This window comes from Ixodes scapularis, unplaced genomic scaffold (genome assembly GCF_016920785.2).
Source record: "Ixodes scapularis isolate PalLabHiFi unplaced genomic scaffold, ASM1692078v2 PGA_scaffold6__148_contigs__length_123643588, whole genome shotgun sequence".
NCBI classification, from domain to species: domain Eukaryota; kingdom Metazoa; phylum Arthropoda; class Arachnida; order Ixodida; family Ixodidae; genus Ixodes; species Ixodes scapularis.
In genome coordinates this window covers 62,932,539-62,952,127 of record NW_024609881.1, presented here as the reverse complement: position 1 = coordinate 62,952,127, position 19,589 = coordinate 62,932,539, and positions in this window count along the sequence as shown.

Sequence of the window (19,589 nt, the reverse complement as noted above, 5' to 3'; positions counted from 1 at the left end):
AGTGACTTGGGTCGAATAATTTCGAATCGCATATTGAATACTTGCGGTGCCTTTCTGATACTGCCATTGCGCTCAGCTTCCGCCATCTTGACAGTGTTGATGTCAAGATGGCGGAAGGTAGCTTAGCTTAATGGAAGCTAACCTAAGTTAGCTTCCAGTCGTGTGTAACTAGCTTAGCTAGCTACAAACAAGCTAAGCTACATGCTAACTTAGCTTAGCACTCTTACCTTAGTACACATTTTTCAAAACATTATAGTATTTGAGTGATGGATGAGTGTGAACGAGTATGAATAAAAAGTCATTTTAGGTATGATATAAAGACTATCATACCTAAAACACCTAATATCAAGGGGCACACAGTAATCCACTGAAATGAGGTTAGACAAGAGTAATTTTCAGTATGTTTTGTTCACGTTCTTAAGGATGTGCGTAAATTCTGCAGTTGTTAATTGAAGCAACAAATGAAGCTTGTCATTTAGTTCTCCTTGTCAACAGCATTTTTCCTGTAGAGATAGCTTTCTAGTGCACAAACTCAGCATGTGAGCAATGGTTATACTTTGTAAAGGAAAATCTAGCTGGTTTCATTTAGATTATTCTCAAGTATCTGCCTACCCACTGCCAAGGCTCAATTAATTCTGATCTAAATTACTGAATGGCTCTCGCTTCAAATAAATCAAGCCCTACATAGAGATTGTAAGTAGATGAGAGATTTGTCCGTCCTCTTGCTATACCCAAATACTCGTTTTAAATCTTAGACTAAAGAAATGATGAGCAATGATGCACACTGCTTGACGGGACCTCAGTTGTAGAGCAACACATATTCATGGTAAAAGCCAGTTTTTTTTTTTTGGCCTTGAGGTACGCACTCATATATACCAGGAACATGAACAATCATTACGCTACATTACAATGTTTTCCTGAATTCGTCGCACACGCGCGTGACCTCTTCTTCTCTGGAGGTGTGCCTTCCACTCAATGCACAATCGCAGTGCCTGCAAAATACGCACGATCACGGTGTTTTCTCTGTAAGTGTCGCTTCTGCACAGCACACCGGTGCTCGTTAAGAAGCGCACTCAACTGCGCTAACTCGCTGCAATCGCGACTTTGCCAGCACTTAGAAACTGTGCACATCACCGAACGAACGGCACGCGGCCAACTCGTCGCGAGTCCCAAGGGCAACTGATAAGAGCACTAGAGCGATCTCGACATCACAGGACACAGGACACACGATTGGTAGGTGAGATGATGACGTTTTATTCTAGTAGGGCCGCGCCAATCACGGGGTGCAGATTAGACCTACCTTCCACTACATTAATGGGACGCTTAGTACCTGGGAATGGTGACTAGAATGACGTCACGTGAGAACTGTGTATAGCCATAGGCTGGGGATGGCAACATGTGCAGCATGTGCTGAGCTGTAAACAATGTTTAATTTTGGCCATTCGTGTGCAGAGATTAGTCATGAGCTGCACAAATGTTTGCCGAGGCACTTATTGTCACGAACCAAAGTCAAGTGTTCATGCAGTGCTCGTATGGAATCCATAAGCCTCATTCGACCACCATCACCACAGGGTGCTCTCCTAGACACCGTCAGCATAATTACCTCCATGGTCGCATCAGCAAGGTTACAAAAATTGGGAGTGAAGGAAACACTCCCCCTCTAAACTTGAATTCACATCTCGACGCGTGCAAGATAGTGAGGTCAAACTAGTGCTGTATGCCTGCGATGAGAGAATCATTCCAACACAATATCAATAATCTACCCCTTCATACCACACTGCAACTAAGTGAAAAAGGAACCATGACACCAACTTATCATTTAAAAATAAATTGTGTAAAATACAAAAACACTACAGTTACTAACAAGGATATTATATCTGTAAATAATCAACAGGGAGCTTTGAAGCATTTGAGTAGCCTGACAACGAACTTGCCTTCAAGCCGCCGCCCCAGAGTTCTAGACGATGGCAATGGGAAGCTCCCCTCCAGTAGCAAGTCGTAGCCCAAGCTGCCACATGCAAATCGCATCTGCAGCGACTTCTTCACCGTCTCATTAGACCACTTCGACCCCCTGTTGCTGGATCTCGATAGAGCTGCCAGTTGGTCCGCAGTGAAGAACTTGTGCAAGTGAGACCGGTATGTCGCTTCCCTTGTCTTTTGTAAGGCAGCCTGCCTCACCAAGCGATGATTCACGTTCTCCAGCTGCTTGATCTTCCGGCTCATCTGAAGAAAGACAACTTCAGTGAGCCTAGGTGAAACGGGTGAGGGAGAAAGAGGCTGTAGGGTTCGCTCAGAGGTCTTGGCCGCTGGTTGCCACAAACACGGTACAAGAATTGGGTGTTGCCCACCTCATGAGATCACTCCAAGCAGTGCAAGAACCATGACACATACCCAGCTGGTGGAGGCCGCCGACACCAAGGTGCCGAGGGCAGCTGCGCTGGCCTGGCCGCGCTGGTTGTCACTGGTCACCTGCAGCGAAGGGTGTGGTGGTATTGCTACACGGGGGTACGCAGGACCCTGGAAGATGCTTACGAAGCACGCCCCGCTGGTGGTGGGGAGCGGCTGCGTTAGCAGGCCGCCCTGCAGGGCCGCTCCAGAGGTCCTGGCTGCTGGTTGCTGCAAACACGGTATGAGAATCGGGTGATTCCCACCTCACAAGATCACTCCAAGCCGTGCAAGAACCACATACCCAGCTGGTGGAGTGTGCCGACACCAAGGTGCCGCGGGCAGCTGAGCTGGCCTGGCCGCGCTGGTTGTCACTGGTCACCTGCGGCGAAGAGCGTGGTGGTATTGCTACACGGGGGTACGCGGGACCCTGGAAGATGCTTACGAAGTACGCCGCGCTGGTGGTGGGGAGCGGCTGCGTCAGCAGGCGGACCTGCAGGGTCGCTCCGGAGGTCCTGGCCGCTGGTTGCTGCAAACACGGTACGAGAATCCTCGTTTTGCAGAAATATGGGTTCGAGAATAAATGGATTTGTCGCCCTTTCTCTCTTCATGCTGGCCGAGCGGAGAGGGACGAAGTCTTCTTTGTATTTAGCTCGGGGTGAAAGATAATCCTCAAGGGGGACAAAAGTGGTTTTGGGGGAGCTCTATATAAGTCACTGCGACACAATAAGCCAACGGGACGCAGTGGACGTGCCTGCGGCCAGGGAACTCTCGTCTTTTAGCCATGCACTCTCGACCCACTAATTCTGCAAATGGTCCATTGGGTGTTGCCCACCTCATGAGATCACTCCAAGCCATGCAAGAACCATGACAGATACTTAGCTGGTGAGGCTGTCATAACATTACAAGGCAGCTGAGAGTGATGAATGCCTCATGCATTAACTTAATAGAAGCAACAGAATATGAGTTATTGGGTTTTGACTTACATTTCCATGAGGCGGGGTTTTGTGCTGTGTCAGGCTGCAACATTGAATGATGGTGTCTCATGCACTCTTGCACAAGGACCACTCCGATTTAAAAAAAAAGGTCTCTGACATGGAACAGAGATGTCAACAGCCTACCAAGTTCACATTATTATAGGTCACCTGTGCCTCTTTCAAATCATATCAGTAAAAACATCCTAACACAAGATAAACTATTGCTTTTAATTCACTCTCATAATCTAGGTAAATACCAAAAGAACAAAAATCTCACTTATCCTCGTTACACGCACTCACTTGACTTTCAGAATGCAGAAACAAGCTCGGAACAGCTGTGGCTTTTAGCCTCCTCCAGCCGTCAGAGCACCTCGTCTGGAACTGGGAGGGCTCGAAGTGGTCCTGCAGCGAATAACGTTTTGGTAGACGTCAAAACTGTGCATTCAGCCGCTCGCGTCACAGTACAGTTATTCCGCTGACGAGAGGCTCACGCTTTCAAAATACGCGATCTTACAAATCCATCATCGCACGACCGCCACAGGCCTGAACTACTCGTCTTTCTGCGGTGAAGCGAAAGCGCACAGGACGCTTCCACGGCAGTAGAGAATAGATCACAAAATACACGGTTTTGTCACAGTGCACTCGCGTCCACTGTGCTCGTGTCACAATATTAACAATGAACAATACCTCACCTCGCAAAGGTACGTTCTGTCGGGAGGTTTCCACCCCGCGCCACGCTTGATTCCTGAAAGCCACAGTTTCCGTCTCCTCGGGGATTTCGGCAGCTTGAACAAGCGAATTCCCCTGAAAGCTCTGTTCCGGCACTTCAGAGCACAACAACGACACATTTTTCAAACATGACCGGAACGGCACAACTCCCGCGGCTACACAAACTTTTGTTTACGTTATTTCAACGCACGTGTTCGCGTGCGCATTCGTTTATTCTACCATTAAAGAAGGCTATGACGAAAAGCTCACATGCACCAAGTTTTCAGTCACCGAGCGTTAACTTTTTTAACTCTAGCGACGCTAAAATGAAATTACCGAACCCTGCTTTACTTTTGAGGCTCACGACCACCGCTAGAGGAGGTTTTGCGGCTTGTGATTGGCCACGAGCGGCCTGTCAATCAACTATTCGACCAATAGATTTTCGCCCCATTGATACCAATGAATGGCGAAACGCTCCCAATATACGGCTCTGCCGCTCACCGATGTGCAGCGCGCCCACGGAAAATGGGAGAAGTTCTCCTCTCACGCGCGTTCTTTTGTTTTCGGAAAAACATCGGCAGGCCGCGCCAACAGGGGGGATCGAGTGGCCGTGGTGGTGGTGACATCTCAGCCATTTTTCCGCCTAATCGTTTTTTGTGTATTTTAAAGCGCGTGCAATCCGGTGTGAAACAGCTCGAGCGCGTAAACTTGGCTAATGCTTAGACGTCATTTTGCCACATAAGTCGCGCGCTTGAGTGCACGAGCGCATCACGAGCCGACCACTAAGTTCAACAAAGAATGTCTTCACCCTGAGACAAGCAGACATGTAGGCACCCTAATCTATAACCCTCCTCGATCCCCCTCCCCTGGCCCTAAATCCATGCTTCTAAGCCAGCTATCTCATCCCCCCCCCCTTCCTGTTTCTCCGAAAGGTCAATAAACGCTTTTTGAACTATACTGAACTTGATAAATGAAGCGGTAAATGTTGGTAAATGAAGATGAAGGGAAAGGGTGACAAGCAACTTTGATAAACAAAGTAACACTGGAGCAGAAAGGAAAAGTAGAAAAAGCGTGTTTGTTCTATTTTGTTCAGCTGGCCCCCTTCTTCCAGAAAAAAATGTATTTTCCGAGCTCTTAACTCTCCATTTTTCCCGCGGGGAAGGGAGCAAAGTGGATGTTTTTCTTCATCGTCTGGGGACCGCTTCTGCCGGGGACTCCATTATAGCACGTGATGACGCAGCCGCTCCTCTCCTGAAAACATTAGTCGGAAGAAGGTTAAATAACTTTGAATATTCGCCGTAGGTCAAAAGTGTGTTTATGTTGCCTACATTCATTTATATCTCAAATCCCGTAGAACCTATTCGCACATAGCCACATGCACTGCAACAAATGTCTAAGTGTCTCTGAAAGTAATCACCGTTTCTAACTGAAATGAACGGTCAGCAAGTAAAGAGGTGTAAACATATCTTGTGCCTATGTGCCTGAGTGATCCCTACCTGGGTGAAAAGTTTGAATTCTAATCATGCCTATACTATTTTATGGAAGTCAATATGAACAAAAAGTAAGGGCGCAAACGAGCTGGTGTACATTGCACATCGTTGAAAAAACCCCGAGACTGCGGGTAAACGACACAACACTAAAAGTGTTGTGTCGTTTACCCGCAGTCTCGGGGTTTTTTCAAGCAGAAGTCAATATGTTTTCCTGCTGGTGTTCTTCATTTCTAGTAAATGTTTATCGCTTTCATGTCCGTGTATGTCTCAGCTTCCTATCCAGTTCCAGGTATTGTGAATAAGGAAATAAAAACTTAGTTCTCCGCTACAAGGTACTGCAAATACTCAGCCTTAAAGGGGTACTCCGGCGTTTTTTTTTATAGTCCTCATAGTTCCCCATTTGCCTGAAAACTTGCTAAACGCACCAAATAATATAGATGAAAGATTATTGTAAATATTGGGCAAAAATAATTTTTTTTTCGGAAAGTGTCGAGTAAGAATTTTTGTCCTCACCATGCGTTTTTTTTTTTGTTTTTTTTTTTAAGTGAAAGTCTCTATTGGCTACAATGAAAACGTGACGCAAGGGGAAGGCACGTGCCAATGTTACTAGAGTATCTGAGTTGTAGAACTGTCGCGAAGGGGGGCCCCCACCCCCCCCCCCCCACACACACACACACACGGACACAAACTCCCTACAGTCCACCTACCGCCGTTTGAAGGGGTCATCTAGATTTTCATTTTAAAGCTGTGTGCTCCATAGAGTACGGTGCAAAGCCATCTTGCCGCTGTGCTTCGAATCCTACGTATTCCGTCAAATACATTGCAGTTACCATATCAGCCGTTGGCGCGTCGAACGGCGGGAGGCGAGTCGTGGTGAGAGAGAGGGGGATACTGCTCGTGCAAGCAGCGCCTATGAGCAGTTCCGTAACTGAGCCACGGCCACTCGATCCCCGCTGTTGGTGCGGCCTGCCGACGTCTTTCCGAAAACAAAAGAGCGCGCGTGAGAGGAGAACTTCTCCCATTTTCCGTGGGGGCGCTGCACATCGGTGAGCGGTCTTGTGAGCTGTTTCACCTTATGTTGTACCGCAGGAAAGGCTGTAAGCGCGAGCTACTTGCTCTGGAGCAGATCTCGGCGGCACAAGCTCTCGTGCAGCAAGGGCAGCTGTCAACGCTATGAGCTCGCGCTTCCAGCCTTCGCTGCGGTACAACACAAGGTGAAACGGAGTATAGAGAAAGCGCCCAACGCGCTCTTTCTTCGCTACCCAGATAAAATATCTGCCTGTCATTGGCTTCGCCTATACCGAGGCGCTGCTGCAATTGCAGAAGGCAGCAAAACTCGCTTTACCCCCCCCCCCCCCCTCGCCCCTTCCCCCCCCCCCCCCCCTATGCACCGCTGTGCTCGGCGAAAATATCGTAGTGTCACTGTGTGGTTTGTATTGGCATTTTGGAAGCTGCCGGAAATGTAAATGCGCGTTCTAGTTCTGAGTGCCAGACGGCGATGAAATGTGCCAACTCCACTCATGAAACAGGAAATCCTGCAGTTGATGAAGTACAATAAAGTCTCTTTCGAACTTGAGTTCGCATCGCTGACTTACATGGCTGGCTACTTGGCCTTCGTTTGCGAACAAAAGGTGACCATTTTTATTTGTAGAAATTGTCGTAATTTAAAAGCAATTAGCTGAAACATTCAACCTAGCAAAGCAATAAGAATTGCTCAGTGAAAGCAAGGAAGGCTAATGTGCAGAACCCGCTAAACTTCGCAGGTGGCGTGTCCTGAATGCAAGCGCAACTTAAGGGAAATGCATCACATGACGGAGCATATCAGTCCATGTTTAGCCTTGACCGAGGAGGACTCAGCTATCCACACGACCTGAAGCTGTCTGGCTGTGCAAGCTCGTCTGCACCCTTGTCGAGAGGGCTCTACAGTCGGCAGAGATTCGTGGTTGCGGAAGGATTTGCAAGGTCCTCTCGAACGCTGTGCTTCCACATGGACTGCCCGCTGATGTGGTGTGTTAACTGCCGAGACCCCTACCACAGCGAAGAGCTCGGCGAGCTCTTTCTCAGAAAACTTCCCAGACATTTTTGGCAAACTGGGCTGGTGACCTAAACAGCCCACTAGAGAATATATTGAGGCTTTCGCGGAAGCCTCTTTCCCGAAAAGTACTCCGCTTGTGAACTATATGACTCCCTTAGTCTGTTTTTTTTTTTTTTTTGAACAATGAAGTTTATATTGCTGAAGTTATGCACGCGGAATCTGATTTTATATTGTCCTTCACAGATGAATAAATGGCGCAGCTCGCGCGCGCTCGAGCGTTGGTTAAAACCGGAAATTACGCGGCCTAGCTATATCCAACTATAACTCCTATATTACAATGGTAATAGAAACGGGGCAACACTTACGGGAAGAAAACTACAATTCGCTCATACTGCCAGCAGAATGCAGCTTTAACGCGCAGCCTGCAGCTGAGTGGGCTTTTCGCAGAAAAAATCATGTGCTTTTATTCTACACAGATTTGTCACATCATTCATGCAATCTGGCACTCGTTTCAAATGAGATTGCGGCATCACGAAAAAAAAACCTAAATAGCCACACTGGGCCGGGCCGGGCGTACTGCTCCTCTCTCACTATATTTCGTCTTACCTTAGCATGGAAAAAAAAATTGGGTTGTGTGGATGTTTATACAGCCTAGAACTTGGTCTGCCTCGTAGGGGCGACGAGTCTCCCAGCTGTAGATGAGAAATTTAGCCAGTGCGGTACAGCCGCTAGCCTGGGGTCTTTAACGTGCATCACGCAGTAGTGATACACGACCGCACGCCGGTACGATGCTCATCCAGATCGAAACGGGCAGGGGTGGGGCTCGAACCCAGGATCCCTGGGTTCTGCAGCGCGAGCTTTCGCTCCACGTGCTCCGAGCTGGTGTGCGCTAGACCACTCGGCCACCGATCCCCTACCTTAGCATGGACTAACCGCGAACGCTGTGCTAGCGCGAGCGGCTAGCCTTTACTGCCTTGACTGGAGCACTCGCTGCACGAACGCTCATGCAGCCGCCGAGGCTTCCTTCGAAGCAACTATCTTGCGCTTTCAGCACGCGCGGCTAACAAGTACATACTAACGTGAAATGAAGTGTAGAGTTCATCGATATGCTCCCCCGAAAGGAACTCTATCTCTCACCGATAACGAGCGCCACGGCTGGCGCCTGCGGGGTAAAGTAGAACTATCGCGCTCACCGGCGGAGTGAGGCATACGGCAGGCCGCTCCCAAAGGGAGTCCTAATCAAGTGGCCGTGACTGAGCTATACTTTGTTTCACCTTAGCATAGACATTTTGTTAGCCGCGCATGCTGAAATGCGAGCTATTTGCTTTAGATGAAGCATCAGCGGCTGCACGAGCGCTCATGCAACGAGTGCTCCAGTCAGGGCAGGCAAGGCTACCCGCTCGCGCTTGCACAGCCTTTGCAGTTAGTTTGTAACAAGGTGAGACGCAGTATAATCTAATAACCTTTGCAGGTGCGCATTGTTTGGACTATAGACATTGTACCCAACTGATTGCAAGCCGTTTCACGGTGTCAAATGAATGCTTTGGAAGTTCTCTCCAGCACCCGTGCAGCAGCACGAAACAAAGTATCGGCATCGTTCATTTTAGACTATCCGTTCGACTTGCAAGCCTGCCTTCCCTAGGCGTCATAAAATTGGAAAGAGCGAGTATATTTGAATTTTAGTCTTGGAATCATTTTCACTTGACGTTTTTACAATAACTCTTCTTAATTTCGCTATACTAAATAGCATACCGGAAATGATAAAGGCTGGTGATTCTGAATATATAGTTAATTGGTGTAGCAAACAAACTTGCCGGAGTACCCCTTTAAATCGAGATCGTGCTTTTCCTAGCCTAGAGAACGTAGCTCTATGCCAGACTGCGCTGTGACATATGTTCATGTCACAGCCCAGACATAATGTACATTACTTGAAAGGTTGCAATTTCTTGTTGGAATCGTATTTATTACGGCACGCTTCACGGGTCTACCAGACAGTACAAAACAAATACCGTGCACGGCAACAAAAAAAAAAAGTGTGCACCTCTCTAAAAATTTGTGAACGTTCTGGCGCGCCGTTACGTTTCCAGTGAGGACGTCAACCACATAAACATCGCGCCTTTTCCCCTCCCCTCCTCGCTATCGGCTCCTCCTTCTCAACCTTGTTTTTGGAAGATTGGGGGCCGACAAAAACAGTGGGGGCCTTGACGACAGCAGCAGAGCGTGTTAGTGGTTGTCCAGACCCTCGTGATGAGCACGCTGCACGCCACCATGCAGAAATGTAAGCCTCAAGTAGCTTACCCCCAGCGCCGAAAAAAAAAAGTCCGAAAGCGGGCTAGAGCGGACGGAAACCATGCACGTTCAGAAACAGCAAATGCTTTGGCTGAAGTAAACTTCTCCTGTTTGGACAGACTGTCAGTCGGCTGCGCGCCTTGCTGAGATGTAGGGGAGCGGAATGCAGGGAGAAGGAAGGTACAAAAAGGAGAGAGGGAATGGTGCTTACACCCGAAGCGAATTACTCGTGGTTAATGCGTCGGCACAAAATTTCCGGTGTGATACTACTGGCCGAAACCTCCTTGGTAACATTAAAAAAGTCATAGTTGGATTTTGTTTCCTAGCATTCCTCCCTACGTACCTGAAAAAAATGATCGATAAAAGTTTTAAAGATGTCAAAATATCGAAATCTACGAGTGTGCAACGCATGGGAAGGAACGGGTGTTTTCTTTGAATCAGGATATAGACGTTAAGGCCACGGTCCCACCGAATGTGGCAGTTTAGGTCCTTTTTGGCAGGTAATTACTCATCTCCTTTTAAATACTCTCGTGTGGGATTGATGTCATTCGAAAGGCAATGCAATCCTCTTTTATTTGATATTATGTGAGTGTTGGTTTTTACTGTTCATGCGCATTTGTAGCGTTGCGAATATGATGTCGCGGACCCTCACTTGCTCCGCTAGTTCATGTTTTATGAACGTTCCATTAAAGATAACACGGTTCCAATATAGCAGTTTTGTTAAGATGATGTCGGAGCAGAGTGTAACGATACACTTTTTTGGTATTTGCACTACTTTGTTTTTTTCATCCCTCCAAATATTGCCCTAAAATTGACATTTTTCAGCACAAATATGTTTTAATGACAAGTGCTAGGACAATGAAGTTAGCTACAGATGTAGTGCTTATTATTAATAATATGCAGAAAAAAATTTAATGTTGTGTAAAATGTTTTTGTTTAGATATTTTATTTCAAACGTAGCACTTTTTGGTGCTTCGAGTCGTGGTACTTCAAATGCCGCTGAGGAAATAATTAAACTAGGATAAAATCTTTTATAACATTTAGAGCTACAATGGTTGCCCAAGAGGTGGACGATGGCTTTTTTTCATTTTCGAAGTCATAACGCTCCAGGAGCCCTTCAACTTACCTGTTTTTGACGCATATCTTTTTTGGACATAAAACATATTTATTGACATCTAATAACATTTATTGTTTGGAATAGATATACATGGCAATGTATTAAATTTTCACAATGATATTGCTTTGGTTTTAGTAGGTGTAGAGCTTAGATAATTCTAAAAAAATTGAAAACTGTTTGGGTGTTTTGTTGCGCTACCTGGCGGATGACAGACAAACTGCTGATTTTTAATGTTCAAAAAATATCCGAGGGCGGCGTCGGCGTCTGTATCCTCATCAATCTTCGTGCCTTTTTACCTTCACATTAAAAATATATTGGAAGATTTACTATCAATAAATGAATGGTTCAAGTACTGAGTCAGGTTAATAAATCTAAGACAAATAATTACACAAGCGTAGCGTGATATAATGTGTTCATTATTTGATATGATTGAAATTAATAAAAAATAAAGACGAAGAAGAAAAGAATACACCCGAGTTCACTTCCTGCCTAGAGCCACTAAATGAGCTGTAAAGTATCGGCACTTCGTTCCCCAAAATTGTTTTGGGCGGCGCCATTTTGGGTCTTGTACAGTGCAAACGCAACGGCCAATCGTCATGATCCAAAAGTACGACTTCCTCAGCATTAGATGCCGTGCTAGGAAGCTGATTCAATATTGCAACGCTCTGTCGCGAGTTGTTTAAACATTCGTGGGGGACGGAAAAGCGTTTCCTGTGATTTTAGATATAGCTTCAGATAACTGGCAACCATGATTTTCAGCCACAATATGGCCAAGTGTCGTTACTCTGAACCGTAGCTACTTTACTGGCACAAGCGGGAACAATGAGGAAGAGGCAGATGTCAAAAGGTAGAGGCTTGTGGAATCCACCGGGCTTACGTCATGGCCCCTCCTGGTATTACAAGCCTCTTGAACAAGAGCATGAATAATGTCATTAAATAAGCTACGCGTTAGAGTAGTGGCACTTGGCCATATTGTGGCTTAAAATCATGGTTTCCAGTTATTTGAAGCTTTACCTGAAATCACAAGAAACGCTTTTCCGTCCTCCACTTCAAACAGTTTGCGACAAAGCAAAGTAACATTACATGAGCTTCCTAACACCGAATCTAATGATGAGGATGTCGCACTTTTGAATCATGACGATCGGCAGTTGCGCCTGCTCTGCACAAGCACCAAAATGGCGGTGTTCACAACACTGTCGGGGAAGAGAGTGCCGATACTTTAAGCGCCGCTCATTTATTGACTCTAGTTCCCGCGAAACTCCTTTTCCCTGAGTGAAACTGAAACTAAACACGAATAATACACCTATTTTATAGCTTATTTAGTTATAACCAACTACACATAATGAGAGGAGGAAGCTGCCGGGTAGGAAAAACGCAGGTTTCATGTGCGACCGTTCTAACCGTCTCAAAAGAGAGAACGCGCGAGCTTGCGCTGGTTTAAAAAAAGGCATCCAAAGAAAAGAGGCGGCACGCTGTGTTCTTTGTTATTAGGCGTCTAATTGCAAATTGTTGTGTGTATGTTTATACAGCCGGAAGTTAGTCTGCCTTAGTGGGCGTCTGGTGTCTCAGCTGTAGATGAGCATTTTAGCCGGTGCTGTACCACCGCAAACCTGGGGTCTTTAACGTGCACCACGCAGTAGGGATACACGACCACACGCCGGTACGATGCTCTTCCAGATCGAAACGGACAGGGGCGGGGTGGCTTCTGCAGCGCGAGCTTTCGCTCCAAGTGCTCCGGGCTGGTGTGCGCTAGACCATGCACTCGACCACCGACCCCCCCCCCCCCCCACCCCTTGTGGGTCTAATTTATATACAGGTATAAGTATTTGAAAATCGACGATAGGCGTCGATACTCTCGAGGTAATGTGACGTAATAACATTATATAAATAAACTTGTTGAAGGACTGAACGACAAAATTTTTATATTCTTGGATTGTAATATGGCGGTAGCCTATTGTACTTACTGTTGGCGAAGAGCAATATAAGTGACGAGTTAATGATTAAATGATGAGCTTCTATAAGGACCACGACATTAGTGGGTGTCGAACCACAACGTACACTGCCAGACTTGTTTCAAGTATCGTGTACCCAAAGACTTTCTTCACCCGCAATAGAATATGGTAGAATCAATGAGGACGCTGCTTTACAACTGTACGTGGAACAAGAAAACTGCAGTGTGCAGAAGTGCGGCTTATTTGTTAATAGGAGGGACGGATTTCGAGCAGCATTCCCTGATTGACTACTTGGAACAAATGGCCTCGTTGACGTGAAGTGTCCCCGTTCCAAAAGATTCTTGAAGCATACTTAAACCGCAAAGGAGTATGAGGCGAAAAGTAAGAAAAAGGAGCCTGGTGTGAAAGGTCCAAATCACAACCATAGCTTCTACTATCGAATACAAGGGCAGTTACACAATACACAAAGAGAGTTTTGTGATTTAGTTATATTTACACTCAAGGGCATTGATATCCAACGTATTCAGAGAGATGACACCTTCTGGTCAACCAACACAGAGCCTTTACTACTCAAGTTTTACATGGAAGGCCCGACTTCCGCTGAAATTCTTTACGTAGACGAGTTGTCCGACCGTATAAACTGCAATTACTTCCGATCTGGGAATCTCTCGATCTTTGTTTGTAAGCCATAGTATCATGAGACCGAGGGGTGTGGCTCTTCGTCCGCCCAATATTGCTTCGGCGGGTGTTTTTACCGTGTAATATGCGACCGTCGCGTGCTGCTGGAACAACAACCTGGCGATTCTTCACTGAACTGCTTCTTCCGTAAGCTTCAAAACGGCTTTTTTTTTTGTTTCGCACACCATCTGTTCTGCATGCCCGTTAGTTGCAGGATGGTATGGTGCACTATCGTGATGCCTGATGCCGCTTTTGTTTCTTCAAAAATTTGTTTATTCTGTTTGAAGCAAGATTTGGCGCGTTATCAGAGAGAAGTATTTTCGGTAGGGCAAAAGTAGGTAAAAGATACCGTAGAACGTCAATGACGTGTTTGGACGTCGTGGCAGGCATCGTGTAAACTTCCAGCCACTTAGACTACGCATCACCTATGACTCCGCCTATGCGGATACGTTTCGCCACCCACCGATTGAATAGTGGATCGTTTTCAGTTACTGTTCATGATGGCGTTGGACTCAAGGAAGACTTCGAGTCTTTCCAAAAAGTTAGCCTAGGTGCCAGGACTTTTGTCGAAAGCGGTAAGTGTTCGAAACGTCTACAACGTCGGTAGCCACGTGCTGTGCTTGACACTGGACACTTACCATTCGCTGAGAAGAAACTTGCTTGTTCGTCTGCCACGAGTCGTCCGATATCAGGTCATCACCGCAACACCATCTCCCGACAAAAACGCATGTCTATAGTTAGCAATCACGTGAACTTATAAATTCCCGAACGCTCATAACGTTCGGGAATTTATTCGTTCATTCATAGCGTCATCATTGCAAAATAAACGTCTTGCTATTTCTTCTGACGGTTTTCACCATATTCCTCCTAAGCTTTACTTACAACATTATGTGTGTCGGTACTTCCGAAAATATTGCAATGGCGTTTGTTTACTGGGAACTATAATGTAACATCTTCCGGACCCCGTGAAACACAATGGACAGTTTTAGTAGAGCGTTGCTGGCTCTTACGTACGCGATACGCAATAGTATAGCGTACGCTAAAAATGACCTGCTCGGACCGAATTTAGTTGTGCGTTACGTTTTCGAGTGAACACCGCGCATGATCTTGGTTAGATTTGCTAGAGCTGCAGAATTCCGCGTGCTTATAGCGCAACCATGCTCCTGGAAAGAAATATTGAAAATGAAAACGTGTCCCATCATTTTATTTCAAATTAAACCAAGCCGCAGCTGCCTCACCAAGCGCGCTTTTCTGCGGGGCACAGAGGCTACGAGTAAAGGCAAGTAAAGGCCGGTTCAGACACTTGCGTTTGACTGCGTTCTGCGCACGTGCACTCCCGACCCGCAATTTTATTGCGTACGCAAGGCTTTAGCGTACGATCCACTAAAACTAGGGAGTTTTAGAATAACGTACGCAATTTTAGTGCACGCTAGCGCTACATTTAGCGCTTGTATTAGCGCACGCGACGCAGGGAAGTTTTAGAATAGCGTTTCTCTGCCGCGACGCAAAAGCCCAAGCATCTCGCGCTTGCGACGCCACCAAGATACAGTCAAATTTTTATTTCATACACGAAATGATGTAACTTTAAAAGAAAACGAGTTTTTTCGTCCAGAGTAGCATTTTAATTTGTTTAAACATGAGAACACGACGCGAGCGGTTGACCGGTCGTGTCCGCTTGCGTCGCCTCGGCAAGAGAGGTCTCGTGTACTGACCTTCGCACATCGTTCCTTCGCCGTGAAATGTTCGCGCGTCGCAAACATCAAGTTGCCGGTGATCACTGCCAAACCGAGTACAATGTCGTCTCGTAATGAAAATTGCAGTTGCGAGGATGCCGCCGACTCACTCTCACGACGCCGCCAAAGCAGCCGCCGACATAATCCTGGAAGCCGCCACTTTTTTTAACTGTGCTCGTCTTGGCTTTAGCTACGGTGGCTACTTTAGCCAACTTCTCATCACGAATCCTCCTTGGAGAAGCGCAAAGACTCTTTGCGTACGCACGCTATTTCCGAGAAATACCGCGCGCTAAAATTGCGCACGCAAAGCGCAAAACCTGGTTTGCGTTCGGAGCATGCGCAGTGGCGACGACGCTATTCTTTGCGTACGCAAGGCTTTAGCGTGCGCTATTCTAAAACTCCCTATTAAAATGGTGAGGTAAGTACCGTAAATCGCGAAGTAGTTCACTTGACGTCCGCTTCCAACGGTGTCTTGGAAGATTGAGTCTACCGAGCGTGCATTCCTGCAGAAGAAATTTTCATTGATAGAATATTAACACGTCAATCAACATTTGATTCCTTCTTGGTAAGATTTATTGCGAAAGCCCGTGACAACCGCCGAACCGCATCTCCCTATATCAGAGAACAATTTATATCCAGCCTGACATTAGACAGTTTTAGTGGATCGTATGCTAAAGCCTTGCGTACGCAATAAAATTGCGGGTCGTGAGTGCGCTTGCGCAGAACTCAATAGAAGGGCTAGCGTATTGCGTACGCACGCAACGCTGGGGATTTTGCGAGGCGGGCTAGCGGGCTTTGCGGGACGCTCTCGAGAGATCTCGGACCCAACGAGAGCGCCAGTTTCAAGATGGCGGTTACCTCGACTGGCGCAGCAAGGGCGACGTGGTGTTTTCGAAGTTCTGTGTTACGTGAAATTGCGTGGTGTTCAGCTCGGCAATTCTTTCTGGGACCTACCGCGGTCAAATCAGATCGTCGTGCAGCTGAAGGAGTGCACAGTGAAAATGTTCGCCGCTCGGAATATGCTACAACGCTGCGGTCTGCTCAACGCTAAGCCTATTCGCACGGTTCATCGCCAACGGACGAGCGACTCTAAAAGAAATCGCCGAAGATTTCGCTATGCACTGGACATCAGGGTCATGAATTTCATTCCGCGATAGCATTGATAGAAGGTGCCGTTTCAACGGGACGATTGTCGGAGGCTCCGTGTTCGAATTTGGCTACGTACTCTGAAGCCTGGTTCAGACAGTTGCGTTTGACTGCGTAGCGGCAGCGAGAAACCAGGACATCCCTGCTACTTATATTGTCTGCTAAGATGATTCTTTGAACTGGATTGCACGCTTCATACGAAGCACAGATATGCCGGTGACTCGCTTTCGGTTCTCAATGCAACGCAGTCAAACGCACTCAAACGCAAGTGTCTGAACCGGCCTTTACTCGTAGCCTCTGTACCCCGCAGAAAAGCACGCTTGATGAGGCAGCTGTGGCTTGGTTTAATTTGAAATAAAATGATTGGACACGTTTTCATTTTCAATATTTCTTTCCAGGAGCATGGTTGGGCTATAAACACGCGGAATTCTGCAGCTCTAGCAAATCTAAAAAAAAAAAATTGGGTTGTGTGTATGTTTATACAGCCTCGAACTTGGTCTGCCTCACAGGGGCGACGAGTCTCCCAGCTGTAGATGAGCAATTTAGCCAGTGCAGTACAACCGCTAGTCTGGGGTCTTTAACGTGCACCACGCAGTAGTGATACACGACCGCACGCCGGTACGATGCTCATCCAGATCGAAACGGGCAGGGGTGGGGATTGAACCCAGGATCCTTGGATACAACAGACCGAAGCTCTCGCTCCACGTGCTCCGAGCTGGTGTGCGCTAACCAAGATCATGCGTGGTGTTCACTCGAAAACGTAACGCACAACTAAATTCGGTCCGAGCAGGTCATTTTTAGCGTACGCTATACTATTGCGTATTGCGTATGCAAGAGCCAGCAACGCTATACTAAAACTGTCTATTCTCGCATACATCCGTTTGCTGGGCCACGCTACTTGAGCTAGCTGAGCACAGCTGGCAGCGGCGCGAGCAAGGCCACGAAGGGAACGTGATGGTGCTCGAGCCATCCCACTGTGAAGCAATGTTTCGGCCACCCCACTAAAGCCCCTCGATATGTTTGCGTTTGTCGTGCAAGTAGCGCCAAATGCGCGAGTGCACGAAACCCACGTCTCGAGCGGCCCTTGGAAGCGAATGGCGGTGCAGCACTGAAATGAGCGGCCTTAGGAAGCGAATGGCGGCGGAGCACCCGCTCGTGGCACGTGTCTCGCTCGTTTCCACAACAATGGTTGGCGGTACTTGTAAAAAAAAACGCCTTTATCAAGGGGCTTTACACCCCACGGGTGCGTGTCGCCATCTATTGGTTGAACTAACGCCTTGTTCAAGATGGCTGCCGTGGGACCGCAGCCTTAATAATACAACAATAAACTATTCATGAACACAGACAGACATAAAAAAGAAGTACTCATCCACTGGCATAATGCAGCCGCTATGCATCAGCCTCCTTCATTGAGGTTGTAAGAGTGGCGGCTCAGCAAATCACACTCTACATATTTATTTACAATATTCACACTTTCCTTTTCGACTAGCTCATCGAGGGGCCCTGCGCCGAATTTCAGATTCCGTGCAGCTCGTGGTTCAGGCACCTCGTGTCCTTAGCTCGTGCCTCTCCCGTGAGCTTAGCGCCGTTCAAGCGCTGGATCGCTGCCGATAGCTGCCGCTACAGGTACTCCCCCCTAGCGAGGAAGCGGTCTGGCGAGCGTTCCTGGCTTCGAGAGGGTGCGTGTGGAGGCTGGTGTTCATCTGGAACCTGACGCCAGGTGGCTTTGGAAGGCGTGTGGTTTCGGATGAGTAGAAATCGGGTGCCAAGTGAGCTGGCTTGACTCTGTCCAGGGAGACTACTTCTTCTCGACCGTTGATGTCGAGCGTCAGGTTCTTCTTGCCTCGACGCAGTATCAGATAAGGGCCGTCATACGGGGACTGCAAGGGCTTCTTCACGCCATCGTGTCGAATGAACACGTGTGTACTTTTGTCGAGGTCACGGCTGACAAAAGCGTCTTGTGGAGGGCGTCCTTGGGCAGGTGGGCTGGAGGTCTTTCATTAGTAGTCGCAGCCGCTGGACGTAGTTTTCTGCTGTTTCCTGTGAAATGTTGGCTGAGGAAAAAAAAACTTCACCAGGCACGCGGAGTGACGTGCCGTAAACGAGTTCGGCTGCACTACAATTAATGTCCGATTTGTAGGTTGTTCTGATTCCCAACAAGACAAGTGGAAGAGCCTCTGTCCATGCCGAGCTTTTGGTTTGTGCTTTGATGGAGGCTTTCAACTGATGATGAAAACGCTCTACCATGCCGTTGGGGATTGGATGGTAGGACGCCGTATGGATGTGTTGGACTCCAGGGAAGTGGGAGAAAGTCCGAAATAAAGTCGGTTCGAACTGACGTCCTTTGTCCGTTGTGATTGCTTGTGGGACACCAAAACGACTAATCCACATTTTAATCAGTGTGCGAGCTACGGTTGTTGCGGTGATGTCTTTCATTGGTGCCGCTTCGGGCCATCGCATGAAGCGATCGACGTATCACCCCCATTCCTTCCCCCACCTTTTCCTCCTGGGAGGCGGCCCTTTCCGGCACAGAGCTCGATGACCAGCGGCGACTGGTTGAGCGAGCCCGCCGAAACTGGGCGGCCAACGGAGCCCTGGACTAAGGGCACCGACCAGAGACCGCAAGGTCCTTTCACTTTATCAATTAATAAAGTTTACGATGATGATGACGCAGGTCAGAAAATAACGGATTTTGTGATAGAGGAAGTGGTCCCACGATATAGACGTGAATGTGGGCGAAGCGCTTTTCCGGTGTGGTAAAAGTTCCCAAGGGCGCCTTGGTGTGCCGGTAAACTTCCGAGCGTTGGCACTAGATGCAAGTTTTGGCCCAGGACCTAACGTCAACGTTGATACGAGGCCATATAAACCGCGAAACTATCAGTTTCTGGGTTGCTCGTATCCCGGGATGGGACAAGGAGTGCAGGCAGTCAAAAACTGCTCGTCGCAAGTCTGCTGGTACGAAGGGGCGGGGATGACCTGTCGAAACTTCGCATGCAACTGTGTAGTCACAGTCGGGCATGCGTATGTCTTCAAAGACTAATGTCGTTGACGTTGTCCGTAGGCGTTGTAGTTCGAGGTC